At 37.9% G+C, this 22,866-nt stretch overlaps 1 protein-coding gene and 1 long non-coding RNA gene across 2 annotated transcripts in view; both read right to left on the bottom strand.

Annotated features, from left to right (window-relative positions):
- Positions 1-22,866, bottom strand: part of FSHR (follicle stimulating hormone receptor) — a 202,438-nt gene that overhangs the window by 83,382 nt on the left and 96,190 nt on the right. The window lies entirely within an intron of this gene.
- Positions 449-22,334, bottom strand: LOC129057706 (uncharacterized). The gene is made up of 3 exons (XR_008522426.1): positions 21,836-22,334; positions 2,203-2,283; positions 449-1,270 (listed from the first exon to the last, which is right to left on the bottom strand). It is a non-coding gene; the product is annotated as an uncharacterized LOC129057706 (long non-coding RNA).

The following is a 22,866-nucleotide window of genomic DNA, read 5'->3' as shown; positions in this document are numbered from 1 at the left end:
AACCCGTCTCTACTAAAAATCCAAAAAAAAATTAGCTGGGCATGGTGGCAGGCCCCTGTAGGCCCAGCTACTGGTAGGCAGAGCTTGCAGTGAGCCGAGATCGCGCCATTGCACTCCAGCCTGGGCGACAGAGCAAGACTCTGTCTCAAAAAAAAAAAATAAAAAATAATAATAATAATACTATTGTAGAGGTATTTAAAAACAAGATACAACTAAATACTGAACAAAAAAGATGTAGAAAATTGCAAGAGGGAGACTAGAATTAAAGCATTCTAAAGCTCTCATGTTGTTCAAATAGAACAAAGTGACACTGATTAATTTTGAGACTTCATAAATATATTTTTAAGAATTATAAAGTAACTATAACATAATATGAATAGAACATGTAACTTCCAGAACAATAGAGAAGGAGAAAAGAAAGGCTAAAGAAATTGTAATGATAACATTTCAAACCCTAACGGGAAAGATTTTATTGTACGTGTATTTGTGAACATGTGTGCATATGTGCTGGACGAGTATGTCTTCTGAGACTTCAAAAAATATCTCTATTTCCATGAGGCCTTGTACATGTCCTAACTAAATCTAAAGTACGGTTTTCACACATCCATAGACTCAGAATGACTTTTTTTTTTTTTTTTTTTTACCAGTTATTTTGTTGCAGCAAGTACAATTATGCATGTTGCTGCACTCAATAGATTCTTTTTCTCTGGGAAACCAGGTTGCAGGTCCCTCTAGGGACCCTCTTACATCTTTTGTTTTCTGGTCAGTTTTTGAAGAAGCCCAGGGTCTTTCTTTTTCTTGTGTTACCAAGCTTGTAATCTGAAGATGTGATGTCTCTGACATTGATTTCTCTCTAATGATATTCGACATCCATGGACTGTAATGACAACATATCACAGAGTCCCTTTCAGAGAAGTCTCCACCTGCTGCACTGTCTAGACTCAGCCTTCGTGGAGGAGGGCACAGAGCAGCATACAAAGGTCAACAGTGCTCCACTTTCTTGTTATCTTTCCAAAACGATTAACAAAAATTTACTTTTCTCATCAAAGTGTCTTCTTGGTGATTTTTTAATTTTTATTCAGCAAGGCTTTCGGCTTAGACTAGAGGTGACATGTTCCTTGCAGACTTCTACATTTTTCCAAACAGGTAGCTGAATCCTTTCCACTTGTCACAGTCATGCGTGAGTTCTGCTTTCCTTGATCTCTGAATTCTTCCTCGTCTTTTTAAATATTTTAATGGCCATCAGTTTCCTCTAAAATATTTTGCAGGTCTATAGTTAAGTGAAAAAAGTTGGTTATAAAAGAGCATGTGTAATATAATTTTGTTTTATGTGTAAGTAGAGAAAAAGTTGTGGAAAGCTGTTCATCAAAATATTAGCCATGGATATCTTATGGTGGAATTATGTAAAATTTTTGTTCTTTATAACTTTCTACATTGGTGGGTTTTTTTTCTATAGCAGGCATGTATTACTTTCATAATCATAAAAAAGTCCTATCTTAATTGTGAAAAATAAAATCTGAAGCATTTCCAAAAGAGGCAGCATTCCTGGATCCACAGCTTGGAGAGTCTATAGGTTATCAAAGGAAGGCATACAGTGAATACATAGAGGTGTTCTGTGAAACAATGTATATACTGGAGTTTGCTGCGCTACTTGAAAATCAAATTTGATGTCTACTTTCTTTTTCCTATTCAATTGCAATCAGGTTTATTTTAGAAAAAGGCCTCATAAAGTGTTTCAGAAGTGGCCATGGAGATATTGTGAGATAGTTAGACCAGCATGGACTTCTGTCTTGTAGACTGTGTACCTCAGACCTGGGGAGTGGGCTTTCTTAGAAGCATACCTCCCTATCCTTCTAACCCTGCTCTAATCTTTCTCCCTGACCACCTCCAGAACTTATCATCTTAATTTCTATATGTTACTCAATTTTTTAAAAAGGTCTATTGTTAATTTATCTGTCTCCTGTTCCAAGAATCTAAACCATATGAAGGCAAGGGACTCTGTCTGTTTTGTCAAGGTTGTCTGTAGCATCTAGTACACAGTAGGTGCTCAGTAAATATGTGTTGAAAGTAGGAAGGAATAAATGTGAAATGGTTGTCTATGTGGAGAGAGGTATGGTACAGTGCAGGCAAGGCAATAGCATGAGTAGAGATAAGAAGATAAGGAAAAGAATAGCATGGATGTGGGGCCATGGGGAGTCTGACCTGGCAGCAGGGAGGGTCCTTGAAGATGAATAACAGCAAACAAAGTTTAATGATTGGACTGGGAAAAGATGATAAAAGGGGCTGTAAAATAAAACAGAAGAGAATCGAAATAAGGAGTGAGCATACTCAAGGGGATGTGCTGAGAGCAGTGCAGGATTTCCTGACATGGCCTTAAATCGGGGCTCCAGAATTGATCAATACAGAAGCATTGATTGATTTACTAGAAAGGAAAAGTGGACACTGGTATGAGATTTGGAATAGGAATGGGATAGATGGTTTCTTTCATTGTCAGTCTATGATATTACCTGAGCTAAACATTCAGAGTTTAAAGGCTTTGCATTTGGAATTATTTTCTCTTCAAACTACCTGACAATGCAAGACAGCTATACACATGCAGAAACAGAACACTTAGGGAGACACAGACCTTTTTCTTTAGGCTTCTTTGAAACTCTAATTAAATGAAATGGATCTGTGCCTCATGCTTAGTTCTGATTTTTTTCATACAGTGCATTTGGGTGGCACACCGTGAATATGTATTTCAGTATTTTGGTGGTGCTCATTTGTGATGAGTATGGATAGAAATGGAACTCACTCAGTATAAAATGTTTACATGCTACAATGAACACACCTTTGCTGTTTCTGAAAAGAGGCAGCAAGCTTTTTTGCTTAGCCTAGCTTCTGAGGGTGACATGTCAGGGAGCTCCTCCTGCCATGCAGAAATCATGAATTATACTAGAAAATGGAAATTGTAATTAGGATGGGCAGGACTGAGACCCTGTCTTCTTTCCAGATATGTGCATATCTATTATAAGATTTCCAAGCTGCATGAAGAATTATTTTAGTCTTCATGTTGATTGATGGTCCTAGAGGATTTTATTTTACTATTTTTAGATTATTCTGAGGAAGGCCCAAGATAGGTCTTGGGTCTTTCAATTCTGGAATTGGATGGGAATCCGAGGAGATCTATACCAGGCAATGCATTATTTTCTTGAGATTATCCCCTTGATAGCCTTACCTGAAAGGAAGAAGACAGATTCTCTCAGCCTTAGGGAACTTCCTTCCTTTCTCAGCATCAGACATTTAAAGAAGTGGAAAAAAAAAAAAAAAAAAAAAAAGCACACTGAAGAAATGGTGCAATGATAGTAGCCTAAACTACCTTAACCAGGCTGGGCACAATGGCTCATGCCTTTTATCTTAGCATGTTGGGAGGCCAAGGCAGGCGGATTGCTTGAGCCTAGGAGTTTGAGACCAGCCTGGCAACATGGTGGGACCGTGTTTATAAGAAATACAAAAACTAGTTGTGTGTGGTGGTGTGTGCCTGTAGTCCCAGGTACTTGAGAGGCTGAGGTGGGTGGATTACCTAAGCCCGGGGAGGTTGGGGCTACAGTGAGCCGTGATTACAACCTGCCCACTAGGTACATAGCCATTCATTTTAGAAATATTTCTAGGGGCATAGACAAGGAAAGTACACATTCTCCCATATCATATTGCATACTATAGAGTCCAGAGATGCTTTTGAAAACTTACCTTCCAATTTTTTTTTTCCCCCAGTGACTTAGTTCTGGGGCATTAAACCTGTGGCTGGTCTGCCACCCCAGTCATTAAGGATTATTTGAAATGAGAACCAAACCAGACTAGATAACAATGGGGGAAGGAGAAGATTTTTGCATGCTAAAGAAGGAATGATAGAACAAGAGCAGAGAAACACAACATCCTAAAAACAGGATCATCAGGGCAATGGGATAAGTCTCACAAGGGGCAGGGAAAATAATTTGACAAAGTTGGGAGTCAAAATTCAATTTCCTTAATAAAGAGTTGAAGAAGTCATTGCCATTAACATTTTCTCCTCTATATAGGATGATCACAGAACGTCCACATGGGTTTATATATTACTAAATCTTTTGAATTCTTTCACAGGACATAGTTTTGCTTTTAATCACTCATTAGTGAACACTGGAGCAGCAATTTCCTTTTTTTATGACTTCAAATGGTTCATAGTCAGCTCTAAAGAGCCAAATGTATCTATGAGGTTTGTCATTCCTAGACTCCAGGGACAGGAGGAGGTTAGTGCCAGAGAGACAGAGGTTAATGAGGAAGGCCTGAAGATGTGGCATATTTGGTTCAGTCAAACCTTTCCATTTTCATATAAATAGAGGATTGCTAAGGGGCAGAGACTAGCTATAGTGTATGTCACCCATAAACTTACTGACCAGGCACCGTCTATTTTTTTATGCCTAACGTTGACAACAGCTTATGAAAAAAGGAAGAATATAGCAGATCCTATGGCATTGGAAGAAGCATACCAGGACCATCCAAGATTTCTACAAATGAGAAAACCAAGCTTGAGAATAGCCATCATTCACTTGACTTCCTCTAGGGGACATCAGGAAAACACTGTTGTTTTTTCAATAGGAGCAGACTCTTTCCCTTTATGGCTTCATTCCTTTCCAAGTTTAAGGAAGGACTGAGAAATTTTACTGTATCCTCTGCAAGGAGAAGCACTTCTTAGAGCTAAGAGCTCTGGTTGCACTAAACTATCCTAGGTATGGTTTGCCACTTCTCCTATGTGTGCTTCTGACTGGGGTCGGCAGGGTAGGGGGTGGGGTAGTGGTGTGCACATTTATTATTTACTCAGCGAATACAACCCATAAAAACATAGAAACTGAAAAATTAATAATAGCCCTAAAGAGAATTTTACATGTACCCTGATTTGACTATGTAATTAGGCTGAGATAAATGGGCACATATAAATCTCTCATTTCTCTGGTTCCCATGAGCCAAACCTAAGTTATGTCTATTCTTTGGAGACCTCACTTGACAATGGCTCTCCTAAGTCAATGACACTAAGCAGTTTTAGATGTAATTTGAATCTGTCTATTCTACACTGACTACTGCACTATCAGGACATTGATGGACACATTCCTAGCATCTTGCCTAGAGAATCATGGGCGGGGCATAAAAAAACCAAATATTCCTATGAATTCAGATACAGTTATCCCAGTGCATGAAGCAGCTTCTTTTCTTCTATTCCTGTTTGAACGTTCAGAGCTCAGTGGGAGCACACTGTGCATAATGGGATCAAAATAACACGGATTGTGGGAGCCTGCAACCTCTTTAAGAAGACCTCAGATTCCCATTATGACTTTGAATCTGTTTCATTAGTATCTGCCACTCAGAACACTGTCCCCTCTCTTCTTTGATAATGGAAATCCTACTGTCTCCATAAAACCTTCTCTTGCTTCTCTGCCTGACATAGATCTAACTCCTACCTCTTTCAACTGCTTTGGCACCAAAGATCTGGACAGCAACATATAGGGGTTGCTTATATTCTGGTTTATACTCTGTTTTACATGAATTCCAATTTCTGTAACTACATTATAAATTTCTTGGGGGTTAGAACCAAATCGTGTCTGTTCTTTCAGCTCCTAATATGGAAGACTGGCAGCGATGAATGGATAGCTAGATTGATAAAAACAGCTTAGGAGCTACTAGTAAGAATGAATATGAGAATATAAGTGATATGCTGTTTTTTTCTGATTATATAAAGTCATAAACAGCTGGGGGAAACTCACATTTTCAGTTGGTGAGGAGCACCTATTTTGTTTATTACTGTTTCCTCCAGGAACCCTCTCGCCCTCCCACATTCCCTCTTTTCTTTCATACACCACACTTAAAATTAGAGGCATAACCTTGTTCAAGAATGTGCAAAACGGGAACATGGTAATGAACTCTTGTTGCTGCTATAAACTTGATGAATGGCTTGTGGAGGAAGGGCATTAAATGGCAATCTCAGTCCAGTGATTAGCTCTGCAGCATTCCTCCTTTGGAACTCATGCAGACCAGCGTAGATTTCATTCTGCTCTAGGTTTCCTGTGGGCTCCATCAGGTGTGCAGAAATGCTACTGGGCCTTGGCTGGAGGGGAAAGGAGCAAAGAAAGTCTTTCTGATCCCCCCTCTGCCGCGAAGCACTCTTACTGCCTGCTTTCATCTCACCTCCCCCAACCCACTTCACTCACAATTTTAGCTGTGTTTGATCTAGAAGAAACCTTATGTGCTACCTTGCCCTGCACTTTCCCTCTGACTTTTGCCCACCTCAGACTGCCAGGACATAATGGCTGTATTTAGACTTGTGCTTCTTCCCTGAGATACAGTTTTTCTGTCACAAGAGGGAGTGCTCAGGCTCAATTAGCCCAGATGAACCATACAATGGGCTCCTGAAACAGTTGTATGTGAATTGCATTTTTCAGTGTCCAGCTGTGTTTCCAGAGCACCAAGAGAGGGGCTTTTAGAAACTGCAACAGTACTTTTATAAGTGACTAATTGTACTAAAAACTGAGGACCATTTTAACAATTAAATGTGATCTGACAATGACAAAGGGAATATGAAAAGTGTTTTTTTCCCCATAATCTATCATTTGGCTAATAGCAATGAATTATGTGTTTGTTCTGTGCTTTTCTCTAATTGTTTCCTGTGTATTTTATCAACAACTACACTGAAGCAGAGGCTGTGTGCCACTTCTCTTGTATTCTCTACCACACAGGTCCCAATACAGGAATTGTATTTCATAGACCGGGAGCATCGGCTTCACCTGAGAGCTGGTTTAGGCAGTAGAATCTTAGGTCCACCCAGACCTACTCAATCAGACTCTCCACAGTAGTTAGATCCCCAGTGATTTGTATGCACATTAAATTTTGAAATGCTTTATGTAGGAGACATTGAACAGGAACTCATGAAATGCTCATTGAATTTAACTAAAAGAAAAATCCTCTCTTGCAGAGATGAAATCTTGGCTAAGAGGTTCTGGTTGAATCTACATGTCACTAGAATGTTAATTTCAAGGGAAGGCAGACAGAGGTAGGCGGAAACAAGAACAAAGAAAGCCAATAAGTCTAGTTGACTTAGGAAATTTTCTTTAAAAAAAATGTTTTGCTGGGACAGCTTGGGTCAATTTTTATTAATGGATACGCCTTATTGGAGCATTTTCTCTTTGGCATGGAAAAGGCCGGCTTTGCACTTGGATTTTTACTGCTTGGATTATACATCCATCCACTTCTAAAACATCCTTTTATTCCCCAGTGCCAAGTGCTGAAGGCTGAGTGGGAAGTATGAGAAATGTTGAGCAAAAACATGTGCATATGAAGGTTACATACTTGGCAGAAATTTAAGGGTTATTGTTTTCTTCAGACTTGGACACACTTACTATTTTGTACTGACATGACTATAAGACTCTCAAGATCTAATTTCTTTTAATAGATGACAGGCAACATGGCACAAAACAAAACATTATATGGAGAAAGTACACAGGATGTGGTGTCAGAGAAAACTCATCTACATGACTTCCTAGATGTTGATCTCAGGCCAGTTACCAAATTTTTCTGAGCTTCATTTCCTCACCTGTGAGATAGGCACAAATACTTGTCCCAGCTGCTACTTAAAGGTTGGTGTGGGAGATTAATGAGCTAACAGGTATTTGAGGCATTTTGAAATTATAAAATGGGATAGCCACACGAAGATATTCATACTACTACTACAAATTAAATGGATGATAACTCTGAATTTGTGTTTATCTATGTCCTACTTCTCTCCATTAGGGAGCAAGGTTATCATTGTCCTACATCTTATATTATCTGGGCTACACTTTTACATTCATAAATATCTCATAATAGTAGATTAATGCATGAGCTTTGGAGTAAGAATGCCTGGGTTTAAATCCTGGCTTCATCACTTATCAACTGTGTGCTGATGGGCAAGTCACATAATCACTTTGGCTTCAACCTTCTTGCTATAAAATTAGAATGATAATAAGATTCTTATGATCAGATAAGACAATGCATATAAAGTAGCTTAGCTCAGTTTCTGGCAAAATAATCACACAACAAATGGCAGCTGTGATTACTGTTGTTGTTAAGCAATATGAGAACTCCTTGAGTGCGGGGACTGTGTATCTTCATCTTTATTGCTCACAGCATCTATCAGTGACTACCAGGTAAGTTTCATCAAATCATGTCCTCATCTAATTAGCACACATTTTGTAGCTCAAGAAGAATTTGTTGAATCATTGATTGGTGGATGGATTACGCTTCTCTTAGTTGGCTTGGTCTCTCTTATAGTTGCTTCCAAGTAGAACAGAACAAACACAACAGCATATTTGTGAGTCAGAAGGAGGTGTACTCAGCCCAAGGAAGCTCATTAGCTCCACAAGCTTCATCCCACAGACATACAGGGACTGATGGAAGTCACAGTCTTTTACTCTGTGAACCTTGATAAATTACTTGATAAATTAATTAGCTGGTGTCATTCATCAGCCTGCACTTGTCTCGAGTATTTGACTGAAGTCTATAAATCTCCTCCTTTTAAAAAGCCTCAACCAGTGATCTCAGATTTGGCCTTACATCCTTAAAGTTAGCATGGAACTTACTCTATATGTAGGATTTTTTTGTTGTTGTTTTGGGACTTGGTGCTGCAGTAAACCACCACCCTTTTTCTCCCAAGTCAAATGTCTGCTTTACTAAATGAAAAGTTACATCTCAACTGTCTTAACTTGGTTGGACTGAGAGGTTATACGTACATGTGGAGAGAAGCAGAAAAGGAAATTTAAGGGAAGGTATAAAAGGAGTATATTTTAAACAAATATGTGACGACTGACACCTCAATTTTCAACATTCAGTAAAGAAAAAAAATAATCTGAGTTTTCCACCTGGTCAGAGAGTGAGGAGTCCATCCTCAAAAGATAGGATCTCTAAAGCACTAATGTCAGTGTGCTTACAGCACGATCATCCTGCTCTCAAATTTAAGTGTATGTACACACAGACTTTGTGGTCCAAACGAGTAAGTCAGCCAGGATATGGTTTTTCATGTATTAAAGCGGATGTCCTTAAGCATATGTTCCACCCTGACTAAAATCCCACCATTAGCAATTCAATCCTTTGGATTGGGCATTACCCACTTCATGATTTTTACAAAAGGCAAATTGGGTTGGAGGAGCCAGTTTACAAATTCCTTAGACTTTTGGTGTCAATAAGTTCTTCAGATGCTGTTATCCTTACTGGGAAAGAAGAATTACGAACAAGATTTAAAAACCTGAGAGCTTGACTTAAGAAACATGAGGTGATGGGCATTTTATTAGCTTGATTGTACTGTCATTTCACAAATATGTACATATATCAAAACTTCAGGTTGTACAGCTTATTTATTATTACTTTTTGAGATGGAGTCTTGCTTTGTTGTCCAGGCTGGAGTGCAATGGCACAATCTCAGCTCACAGCAAACTCCGCCTCCCAGGTTCAAGTGAGTCTCCTGCCTCAGCCTCCCAAGTAGCTGGGTTTACAGGTGCCCACCACCGTACCCAGCTATTTTATTTTTTTCTGAATTTTTAGTAGAGACGGGCTTTCATCATGTTGGCCAGGCTGGTCTCGAACTCCTGACCTCAAGTGATCTGCCAGTCACAGCCTCCCAAAATGCTGGGATTACAGGTGTGAGCCATTGTGGCCAGCCTGTACAGCTTAAATAGATACAATTTTTATATGTCAATCATACCTCAAGACTGGAAAGAAAAAGTTGAGGATGATTAAAAAAAAAGTAAAATAAATAAAAAGTGGTTTTCTTATAGAAAAAAAAGTGGGGCTCTGAAAAGTTGGGAAAGGAATCAAGAGGTAGAGACTACAAATTAATAAACGTCACCTGCCATTATCATTCCAGTGTGCCTAACCCTGTGTTAGGTGCTTTGGAGGAATACGGGAAGAGGGAAAGGGCAGGATTAGTAGTCAGTGTGTAGTCAAGCTGAGACACTTTGAATGGGAAACAGAGCAAACATGCTGTCCTTATTATTCATACCTTGCATTTGCACTCACTTTTAACTTTTCAAAGCATGCTCACATCCAAGTGCAAATTACATGTTTATAAAACATTTGGCATAAACATTTGCTATCTCTCTGCCCAGACTCTCTCAGAATCTCAGACCCACTGGGATGGCTAACTTCTGCTTCATTCATTTAGGCTCCTCTGGCATTTACCACTAGCTCCTGTACTTTTCCTCTCTGCCTGCTTAACTTCTGGAATGGTTATATATAAAAACACATCTTTGGTCATTTGATTGCTGTGTAGGCTGGCCAGGGTGAATCTGAGCACTGCAGGGGAGGTTTATGAAGTGTAAGATTCAGGTAATTTATTTGTTGGAAGGTGGACGGGCAAGTGGGTCCATATTCTATTTGAATCTTTTACTGTTTAAGGCATCTTATTAAGTCATAAACAGCCCAGATGGATGTGGTTGTGATGGGCACGGGCTAAATGAGGAAATAAAAATAAATAGTTTGTGCATTGATTGCAGCTCACCTTTAAATTGCTTCTTTTTATTTTAACACCATCTATTAAAAAAAAAAAGCTAGAAAAATCCCCAGAGCAGAGCCACAAGGATATTTTTAACTCGAGTATTATGCTGCTTTAATTGTATCTTCACTGGATAGACAAAAACATTGAGTTACCGGCAAGGCGGAAAAAAAAAAAGGCCAGTTCATTTTCTGGTATATCTCTGAGCACTGACAAATATAATTCACTGGAAGGTCTCACACACAGCTTGCTTTGTCAAGGAGAGTCCAAAGGGAAAGTGTGGCTGAAGCAGAAGTTGTAAAAGATAGATAAGATGACCTCACTTGGCTGTTGATTAGAAAATGGAAGAAGATTGTGTTTAATAGCAAATCAGAAATGCCTTGAGTAACCTCCGTCATATCTTAGCATCTGGAAGTCTTAGTTGCTGAATGAGAGGTACCAAGCAGAAGTCATCAGGACCACGAATGCTTGGAGTATCAAATGACCAAGAGGGTGGGGGATATTAGAGATGAAAGATGTAAATGAGGGCATATCTGTGCTCTCCCAAGCAAGAGAGCATCTATGACATACATCTTTATTACTATAAGCTTATTAGCTCACAGTGGGCCTCTTGCCTGTATTCTTCCTGTATTTTCTTCCTTGTAATCCCTTTCAGCCAAGGAAATCCCACTCTAACCTCATGGATAAAGCATAAGTGACTGAGGTGTGAAGAGTTATTATGAGTATAGGGTTGGGGACATCTATAAAATTACAGATCTCAAGAACTCTGCTTTCTTTATCAGACTCATATAGCCCCTACTCTTATATATATATATATATATAAACTAAACCCAAATAAAAGAAAGAAGCAAAAAATCCAAACATATAAATACAAAGCTAATAAATTATTCCCTTTCTGATCTGGGCAGTTCTTAGATACTGTAGAGTTTATTTTAAGGACACACCTAGCAAGTTAAAAATAGGGAGGCTTAATGGAAACACTAAAACCACATCAACCCAAAAAGTGACAAGAAAATAGCTTCTTGTGTTCTTGGTTGAAGCAATAAATATAACAAAAATAGTTATTTTCAGAATATTTATGGAGAACAGAAAATGACATAAGGATTTTCACCTTCAAGACACTAACTCACGTTTGACCTTGGTCAATAGTAATAGCTTAATTGGCCCAAATCTTACATTTCCCAACTGATGGCTAAGTTAATTTGCAACTTAACAGCCAGCTCAGTTTGCAAACCCTTGTACTAAAGCTACTCTTAGCAGGAGCTTTACTCAGAAATGAGTTTGCAAGCTGAAACTTGAAAGCAAAATAGCTCCAAGAAGAGGTTTCCTTCACTCTGTGACTATAGGAGTAGAGAATGACTCTAGCTTCTGGTTTGTGGCAGTTCCAAGGGCTTAGGCACAGACATCCTCTCCTCTAATAATAAATGTCACCAAAGGAAGCTAATAGCTTTAATTTTCCCATCAATCCCTCTTTTACTTTAGTAGGAACATGTGGGAAAATGGTAGATTCCAACTAAAAGAAGCCTTGTGTAGCAGAAAGGACCAGACTACCTTGGGTTTAAATCCTAGCTTCACCACATAAGGATCCTCTGATGTTGCTTGATTTCTTACCTTTTGTGAATGTCAGTATCCCTCTCTATAAAGTGTGGATTAACTGAGATGTAGTATTTAAAACACCTGTCCCAGAATAGATGTGGAATAATTGCTGATTTTAAAAATCAACTTTGTTGAAGTATAATTTGACAAATAATAAAATGCATTCATTTTAACTCTTCCATCTGTTACTACTACCAGAATCAAGATATAAAATATCTTCACCACGTTAAAAAAGTTTCCTTGTCTGCCTTCCCAGACAATCCCTATCACCACCCTGGGAACCAGGCAACTAATCTTTCTGTTACCATAGATTAGATTTTCTTCTTTTTTGAGTTTCATATAAATAGAGTCATATGGTATACCTTCTGTGTCTGGCTTCTTTGCTTACTATAATGATTTTGAGAGATTTATCCATGTTGTTTTACATATTAGCAGTGTGTTCTTTTTTATTACTGCTTAGTATTAAATTGTGTGGATATCATACCATTTGTTTACCCATTGGCCTGCTGATGGACATTTCAGTGATTTTCTGTTTGGGGCTATTATGAATAAATCTGTTATGAACATTCTTGCAGTCTGTGTGTAGAAATGCATGTATTTATTTCTCTTGGGTCAATATAAGAAACTGACAAACTGTTTACCAAAGAGGTTGTACAATTTGAAATTCTCACCAAAGATGTAGGAGAGTTCCAGTTGCTCCACAGCCTCACCAGTAACCTAGTATTATCAGCTTTTAATTTTGGCCATTTTAATGGGTATGTAATAGTATTTCATTATGGTTTTAAATTGCATTTTGCTAATGACTAATGATGAGCATCTTTTCGTATGCTTATTGCCCATTTGTGTATCTTTTTTTGTGAAGTATCTGTTCAGATATTTTGCCCATTTTAAATTAGATTGTGTGTCTACTTATTTTTTACTTCTTTATATATAGAAAGATACGTTCTTGATACAAGTCCTTTTTCAGATATATGTATTGCAAATATTTTCTCTCATTATGTGGTTTGGTTGTCATTTTCTTGATAGTGTCTTTTTTTACTTTTTTTATTGTCTTTTGAAAAGCAGAAGTTTTTTCTTTTAATGAAGTCCAAAATAACACTTTTATTTTATGCTTAATGTGTTCTACTTAAGGAATCTTTGCCTATCCCGTGATTGTAAAATATTTTCTCCTAATAGTTTTAAAATTTTAGTTTTTAATTTAAGTCAATTATCCACTTAAAGTTAAATTTTGTGCATAACCTGAGATAAGGGTTGGGATTTATTGTTTTTCTAATATGGATACAAAGTTGATTCAGCATCATTTGTGGGAAAAAACTATTCTTTCCCTATTGAATTCTAGAAAACAAATCTTTTGGGATATCGATGATGAGAGAACATTTCCCAACTCATTTTATAATACAGGTAGAACAAAATCAAACAAAGAAACGTCAAGAAAATAAATATACAGACTAATATTGCTACAAATATAGATAAAACATTTTAAACAAAATATTAGCTAACCAAATTTGTGTGTATGGACAATTTTTAACAAATACAAATCAGATTATGTCACTTTGTTGCTCAAAACACCCCATTTAATCCCAATTACACTAAATATGACACCCAAATATGTCCCCATGGTCTATCAGGTACTATATGACCTCACTCCCAGCTTCCTCTTTGATCTTATGTCCTGCCAACCTCCTCTTTGTTTTATTCTTCTCTAGCTACAACATGTAGATACACTTTACATGCTCATGAATGTTCTTTGTACAAATTGGATTCTGACTAAACTATCATCTACCTCAGTGGCTTTCAACTCTAGATGTACATTAGAATCATCAAGGGAGCTTTAAAAAATGATTAATTCTTAGACCTCGTCCTGGACAAATGGAATAGAAATCTCTGGAAGTGATATTTGGGTGTGTACATTATTTTTAAAGTTCTCCAGGGGATTCTAAAGTGCAGTCTAAGAAGAGAACCACTCAATGTCATTTCCTTGTTATTCCCAGAGACTCAAATCCCCTCTTCCCATTCAGAGATCTAACCAGTCTAACACTGGCCTTTCATTTTTTGCCAGGAGCCAGTAGAATCATCAGCCTCTCCTTTTTGCTTTGAGTAAGCGGGACTCAAGGCTGCTTTGCCCATTAACTCTCAGAATCACAGAAGGTTGGGTTAGGAAGGAACTTAAGTCATGTAACAAGGAGGTGCTCTGAAGGGCAAAGCTGAGTGGAACCCAAATTTTCTATCACTGTTGCAGTTACAGTTTTAGTTACCTGATTTACTTCCTTTCCTTTTATCTGTGCTGAGTGAGCCTGAAGAATTGAGAATTGGGAGGATCCTCAACTTTTTTAATGTGCTTGCAACAATTCTCATTCAATAAATCTCTTTCTCTAAAAGTCCCTCTGTTAAGTTAACTTTTCTTTCCCCAGTGATCTGGGGGTGGAGGCTGGAGTGTCAGACTAGTGTTCTCATTTCTATATGCAAATAAATCACTTGATTATATTTTTTGTCCTTATGTTATCATGAATATTTCAAATGAATTTTATGTGGTTCATATTTATGGTTTGGGAGCTATTTCACATTTTGGCTTTTTGCCGCCTCATCTGCATATACCATATCTCAGCTGATGTTGATTGGTCTCATTTACATATTCATCATGCTCCTATTTCCAAAGATATTTTGTTAGAAACTAGCTTTCCCCCCACCTCCAGTGTTATAATAACACATAGATGTGTTTTTAAATTGAACTCATTTCCATACATAATTTTGCTGGTTACCATAAATCACCACATTGTCACCTACTCCCCCCACCCTATTCAATGTAATCTTCACACTTTATACCAAGCTGACATATGGCTCTGAAGTAATTAAAGACAATGTAAACAGTTTACAGTGCACTTTGTAAAGCCACTTCATGTTGCAGAGAGCTTAATGATTTCTTTTTTCCCCCACAAAGTCTCAAAGCAATGAAGAATAGGGAGGTTTGAGATAGTGATGCAGATAAAAGCTAAGGTGTGAACAGTGGCCATTTCATTTCTAATGGAGAAACTTCTATTCCCGGTTCTTAAAAAACAACAACAACAAAGAAAACGGTCCTTTCCCTGTTGACTTCTGATAGAAGTAGAGGAGGCTGGGTTAAATTGGGCTAATAAATGAGGAAGAATCAGCAGCAAGCGTTGGGGAATTTTTTCTCAATCATTTTAACAAGAGGATGGGAGTAAGAAATAAACTCATCAAATGCCCATGTTATGCAAGATACTGAGATTGAGTATTAAGGGCCTTGACAACCCTATGACATAGACCTTAGTATTAACATTTTCCAGATTAGGGAGGTGAGTATTAGAGAAGCTGAAACACTTGTACAACATAGAGACAGATCTAAAGAGAGAAGAAAATAAAGATGTGTGAACTCAGCATCTCCACAGACTAGTCTAGTTCCATGTAAGTGAGGTACATTCTATTCTGCAATATCTTTTTCTATTGCTTACCCATTGTGTTACCTTGGACAGAGAATTTGATCTATTTAAGCCTGTTTTCTTATCTATAACATAGCACTAATGATGTTACCTATCTCCTGTGCAACTGGGAGGATGAAAAAGGTGATGAATGTAGCTCTGTGGGTGGACCCCAGCAGGTATGCCCCCAGGCCAACCTACTAGCTGTGTGCCCATGTCTTGGCCTAAGAAATAGCCCACAGGTTGCTGCTGGCAGACATGCCTCCAAGCTGGCTAAGCAGCCTTGCACCCACATCCTGAATCTAAGAAACAGCCCCAGAATCCACCCAAAGAAGACACACGAACCCACATCAACCAGTAGGCCATCCAACCATGTCCAAGGCCTGCAAAACATCCCTGTGGGCCACCCCAAGCAGACATACCCCCAAGCCAGCCAAGTAGCTATGTGCCTACATCTGGGCCTGAGAGATAGCCCCAGGGAGACACACTCTCAAGCCAGTGGAGCAACCATGCACCCATGCCTCTAATCAGAGTAATAGCCACATGGCCCCAAACCCAGTGAGCCAGACCCTGAGTTGGCCAACCCACTGTATGCACACATGTACCTGTGACCTGACAGACAGTCTAGCAAGCCCACCCCTAGTAAAGCCACAGCACAACAACTGCAGACTCTCTCAGCTTAGGCTGCTGAGACACTCTCAAACATTACTAGCATGGATTACAGAAAAAGAAATGACACAGATACTACACTATTGTATCCACCTAGAACCAAAGTCAAAGCACCTCATGAAAACAACACCCAAGACTCATCCAAATGAATGTCTTTTCTTATGAAACCTACTTCATAAAATTGGAACAGGTGACTGTGACCAGATGCATAAAAATCAATGTAGGGATACATCAAAGATAAAAAGCAAGGAAACATGACACCTTAAAGGAACACAGTGACTCTTCAGTCACAGACCCTAATTGTAAAGAAATATATAAAATGCCAGAAAAAGAATTGAAAATAATAATTAAGGAAACTCAGTGAGATACAAGAGAATACAGATAGGCAATTTAATCAAATCAGGAAAACAACTCATAACTTGAATGAGAAATGTGGCAAAGAGATATCCCAAAAAAAGAGCCAAACAGAAATCCTACAGCTTAAAAAGTCAATTAATAAAATATAAAAGGAAACAGCTGAGAGCTTCAACAACAGATTGACCATGCAGAAGGAAAAATACCTGAACTTGAAGACAGGTCTTTTGAAAGAACACAGGCACAATAAATAAATAATAAAAAATAAGAAAGTCTACAGAATCTATGAGGCATAGTTAACCAAATAAACATTCATATTATAGGAATTTCAGAAGGAGAAGAGAAAGGAAAAGGCATAGAAAGCATATTTAATAAAATAATAGCTGAAGATTTCCCAAGTCTTGGGAGAGAGATGAACATCCAGATCCAGGAAGCTCAAAAAAAAAAAAAAAAAACCCAAATAGAGTCAACCCCAAAAGTTCTTTCCAAGGCACATTACAGTCAAATGGTCAAAAGTCAAAGAAAAAGGCAAACTTCTAAAAACAGGAAGAGAAAAGCCTCAAGTCACATATTAAAAAATCCACATTGGATGAAGAGTAGATTTCTTAGCACAAACATTACAGGCCAGGGGAGAATAGGATGATATATTCAAAGTACTAAAAGAAAAAAGCTGCAAGACAAGAATACTATACCCAGCAAAGCTACATTTCAGACATGAAGGAGAAATAAAACATTTCATGGACAAGAAAAAAATAAGGGAATTGATCACAACTAGACCTGCCAAACAAGAAATGCTCAAAGGAGTATTACATCTGGAAGTAAAAAGATTGAAACCAACATCATGACAACATGCAAAACTCTAAAACTCACTGTTAGCCTTAATACACAAAGGACAAAGAGAAAGGAATCAAGCCTATCACTACAGAAAACCACCTAATTGCAATAATTAAAAATAAGAGAGGAAGTAAGAAACAAAGGATATACAAAACAAGGAGATAACAATTAATTGCAAGAGTAAGTCCTCACCTATTAATAATAATCTTGAATGTAAATAGATTAAATTTCCCATTTAAAACATAGACTGGTGAAATAGATTTTTTAAAAAGACCCAAATATATGCTGCCTACAAGAAACGTGCTTTACCTATAAAGACACAGACTGAAAGTGAAGGGATTGAAAAAAGATAATCCTTATAAAGAAAACCCTAAAGTGAGCAGGAATAGCTATACTTACATCAGAAAAACAGACTTAAGTTAAAAGATGTAAAAAGAGACACAAATTAACATTATAAAATAATAAAGGGATCAATTTAGCAAGAAATCATTACAATTGGAATATACATATATATATATGTATATATATATATCCAACACCAGAGCACACAGATATCAAAAGCAAATATTATTAGACTTAAAGGGAGAGATAGACCACAATACATTAGTAGTTGGAGACTTCAACACCCTACTCTCAGCATTAGACAGATTGTTTAGAGTGAAAATTAACAAAGAAACATTGGATTTAAACTGCACCACAGACCAAACAGACACTTACAGAACATTTCATCCACCAGCTGCAGGATACAAATTCTCATGATCAGCAAATGAAATACTTTTCAGAATTGGCCATATTGTTTCTGTTAGGACAATAAACAAGTCTCAAAAAATTTTAAAAAATATCAAAATTTTATCAAGTACCTTATAATACCATAATGGAATAAACCTAGAAATCAATAACAAGAGAAACATTTGAAAGCATACACTACATGGAAGTTAAACAGCACATTTCTGAATGATCAATGGGTAAAGAGGAAATTAAGAATAAAATTGAAATCTTTCTTAAATGAAAATGAAAACACAAAATACCAAAACCTATGGGACAGAGCAAAAGCAGAATTAAGAGGCAAGTTTATATCAGTAAACCCCTATATGAAAAAACAAGAAAGATTTCCTGGCCTCAAATAAACCAATTAACAATGCAGCTCAAGGAACTAAAAAAGGAAGAACAAACCAAACCAAAAATTAGTAGAAGACAAAAATAATAAATATCAGAGCAGAAATAAATGAAATTAACACTAAAATAATAACACAAGAGATCAATGAAATAAAAAGTTGCTTTTCTGAAATGATAAGCCAAATGAACAAACCATTAGCTAGACTAAGAAAAAAAGGGAGAATACCCAAATAAATAAAATCAGAAATGAAAAACGTACACAATGACAGTAGCAGTAGTAGTAACATTACAATGGTTACTAAAAAATACAAAGGATCATTAAAGATTGCTATGAACAAGTATACACCAATACATTTGAAAACCTGGATAAAGTCCTAGACAAACACAACCCACCAAGATTGAACCAAGAATAAATAGAAAATCTGAATAGAACAATAATAAGTGACAAGTTTGAACAGGTAATTGAAAATCTCTCAACAAAGAAAAGCCCAGGACCAGATGGCTTCACTGCTGAATTCTACAGAACCTTTGAAAAATAATTAACACCAATTCTTCTCAAACTATTCTAAAAATTGAAGCAGAAGAAACTCTTTCTAACTCATTCTCATAGGCCAGCATTGCTCAGATACCAGACAAGGGCATAGCAAAAACAAGAAAACATAGGCCAATATCCCTGATGAAGATAGATGCAGAAATCCACAACAAAATACTAGCAATCCAAAACCAATAAGACATCAAAGAGATAATACATGAGAATTAAGTGGGATTTGTCTGAGAAATGCAAGAATGTTTTAACATATGCAAATTAGTAAGCGTGATACATTAAAGCAACAGAATGAAGGACAAAATTCATATGACCATGTCAATAAATACAGAAAAAGCATTTGGTAAAATTCAACATGCTTTCATGATAAAAACTCTCAATAAATTAGGTATAGAAGGAAAATACCTCAACACAATAAAGGCCATATATGACAAACCTTCAGCTAATATCATATGGATTGAGGAAAAGCTGAAAGCTTTTTCTCTAAGAACTGGAATGTTACAATAATTCCCACCATCACCACTCTTATATAACATAGTATTGAAAGCTCAAACCAGAGCAATTATGCAAGAGGAAGAAATGAAGGGCATGCAAATTTGAAAAGAGGAAGTCAAATTGTCCCTGTTTTTAAATGACATATTATATATAGAAAAACTGGACAGGTGCAGTGGCTCATGCCTGTAATCCCAGCACACTGGGAGGCTGAGGCAGGTGGATCATGAGGTCAGAAGATTGAGAACATCCTGGCCAACATGGTGAAACCCTGTCTCTACTAAAATACAAAAAATTAGCCAGGCATGGTGGTGCATGCCTGTAGTCCCAGCTACTCGGGAGGCTGAGGCAGGGGAATTGCTGGAACCGGGAGGCAGAGCTTGCAGTGAGCAGAGATCGCACCACTGCACTCCAGCTTGGTGACAGAGTAAGACTCTGTCTCAACACCCTCCCCCCACCTAAAAAAAACTTTAAGAACTGTTAAACAAATTCAGTAAAGTTGAAAGATACAAAATCAACCAACAAAAATCAGTAGCATTTCTATCCACCAGCAATAAACTCTACCTGAAAAAAAAAAAATCAAGAAGGCCATTCCATTTACAAAAACTACAAAACAAAACAAAACCCTAGGAATAAATTTAACTCAGGTAAAAAAAGGCCTCTACAGGGAAAACCACAAAACACTAATGAGATAAATTGAAAAGGATACAAACCAATGGAAAAACATCCCAAGCTCATGGATGTTAATAATCAATATTGTTAAAATGATCTTCCTAACTAAAGCAATCTAAAGATTCAATGCAATTAATATCAAAATACCAATGCATTTCTAGGCACAGTGGCCCATACTTGTAACTCCATCACTTTGGGTGATTGGGGCAGAATGATCACTTGAGTCCAGGAGTTCAAGAGCAGCCTAGGCAACATAATGCCCATCTATGCAAGAAAATAAAAAAATAGCTGAGTATGGTGGCACATGCCTGTAGTACTAGCTACTTGGGAGGCTAAGGTAGGAAGATTGCTTGAGCCCAGGAGTTTGAGGCTGCAGTGAGCCATAACTGAGCCATGATCACACTCCTGCCTGACTAAGACCTTGTCTCTAAAAATTAAAAAAATAATAATAAAATAAAACAGCCGACAACAATGCCGTCATTCACAGAAATAGAAAAAAAAGGTTAAATTTGTATGGAACCACAAAACATCCTGCATAGCAAAAATAAGCCTAATCAAAAAAGAACAAAGCTGGCAGCATCAAACCACCAGATTTCAAAATATAATACAAAGTTATAGTAACCAAAATAGCATGGTACTGGGGGAAAAAACAGACAAATAGACCAATGGAACAGAATAGAGAACCTGTAAATTAATGCACGTATCTATAGCCAACTGATTTTTGACAAAGGTGCCAAGTACATTCACTGGAGAAAGGACGGTTTCTTAAATGATGCTGGGAAAACTGGATATCCACATGTAGAAGACTGATACTATTAGGCTGGTGCAAAGGTAACTGTGGTTTTTACTATTTGAAAGTAATGGCAAAAACTGCAATTACTTTTGTATCAACCTAATAGATGCCCCCTTTCACCTCTCATTCTATACAAAAATCAACTCAACATGGATCAAATTCCTAAATGTTAAGTCCAAAAATGATAAAACTGCAAGAAGAAAACACGAAGGAAGTGCTTGAGGACATTGGTTTGGGAAAAGATTTTATGAATAAGACATCAAAAGCACAGGAAACAAAATAAAAAATAAAGGGGATTATAACAAACCAAAAAGCTGCAGAGCCAATGAAACAATCAATATAGTGAAAAGACAACCACAAAATGGGGGAATATGTTTGCCAAGTACTCATTTGACGGGCCATTAATATCCAGAATATATAAGAAACTCAAACAAAAAATATCAAAAAAATTTGATTAAAATGTAAGCAAGTGATCTGAACAGATATTTCTGATGGCCATATAAATGGCCAACACATATATGGAAAAATGCTCCACATCACTAATCATCAGAGAAATGCAAATCAAACCATAATGAGGTATCATCTCATACCAGTTGGGATGGTTATTAAATGAAAAAAAAATACTGGTGAGGATGTAGAGAAAAAGGTACCTTTACACATTGTTCGTGGGACTATAAACAGTAAAGCCACTATGGAGAACAGTATAAAAAGGTTATTCAAAAGACTGCAAATACAACTACCATATGATCCCACTAGGTATTATCGAAAGGAAAAAAAAAAACAAACTCAGGAAACATTACCTTGACCACTCAGAGAAGTCATGCCTCTCCAGTGCCTAAGTTGAAACTGTGCCCTGCATCCCAGGAAATGATGCCTTGACCAGCCAGGGTGGTCAGTCACACACCCCAGTACCTAAGCTGATGTGACCCTCTGCATTCCAGGGAAATGGGGCCTGGGCTGCCTAGAACAGTCACTTCCCACAGGCCTGAGCTGAAGTGGCACATTGCCCCTGGGAAGTCAATGCCCTGGCCAAGCTGAACAGCTGCATATTCCAAGGCTGAGCTGATATAGTATCCTGCCGCCCAGGCAAGAGAGAAGTGGCTGAACTGAAATACTCCACCCTATATGCCAAATACCTCTAGTACCTTGCTTCCCTGGAGCCAGACTAGTTCCCTATTCTGGGCTTCTGAGATACTTCTGTCCCTGGGGAGTGCAGTCATCGATGTACCCACTCCCCCCCTGGCCCAAACTAGAGCTGTCCTTTGCCATTCTGGGATACTTGCTGTTGCTACACATGGCTACAAAGAGTCTAGAATGCTGCTAAGCCCCACCATTCCAGGGTCTATGGTCACTACTGCAAAGTGCCTCATCTCCTGGGAGATGCCACTGGGTCTATTTGGCTCAGGTTCTCAAACTGCATCCATACCCTTCTCCCCATGCCCATACCTCCAGATTACTCCCTCTTCTGAGGGGCCAGGGTAGTACAGTACCCTGCTCCTCAGGGGCATAATCACCACTACAACGTGGCACCTTGAACCCAAGCTGCTAGGGGGTGCCTCAGAGTCACAAATCTTGGCTTTGTGGGAAACCTACATCTAATCATGCCAAGGAGAGCAAACTTGCACCTCAAGACCCAGGTGCCATAACAGGTATGCAAGACCATAAGTCTGGGACCCTGCCCCCATAGCTGCTGTGAGCATCTAAGTATATGCTGCTGATATGAAGCACACCCCACCTGTAAAGACAAATATCAACTGAAAGTGAAGGGTTGGAGAAAAGTGATTCTGAGCAAAAGGAAATCAAAAGTGACCAGGAGTAGCTACTATAATTA

Source organism: Pongo abelii, chromosome 12, assembly GCF_028885655.2.
Source record: "Pongo abelii isolate AG06213 chromosome 12, NHGRI_mPonAbe1-v2.0_pri, whole genome shotgun sequence".
NCBI classification, from domain to species: Eukaryota; Metazoa; Chordata; class Mammalia; order Primates; family Hominidae; genus Pongo; species Pongo abelii.
This window is presented reverse-complemented; position numbering and strand designations above follow the sequence as displayed.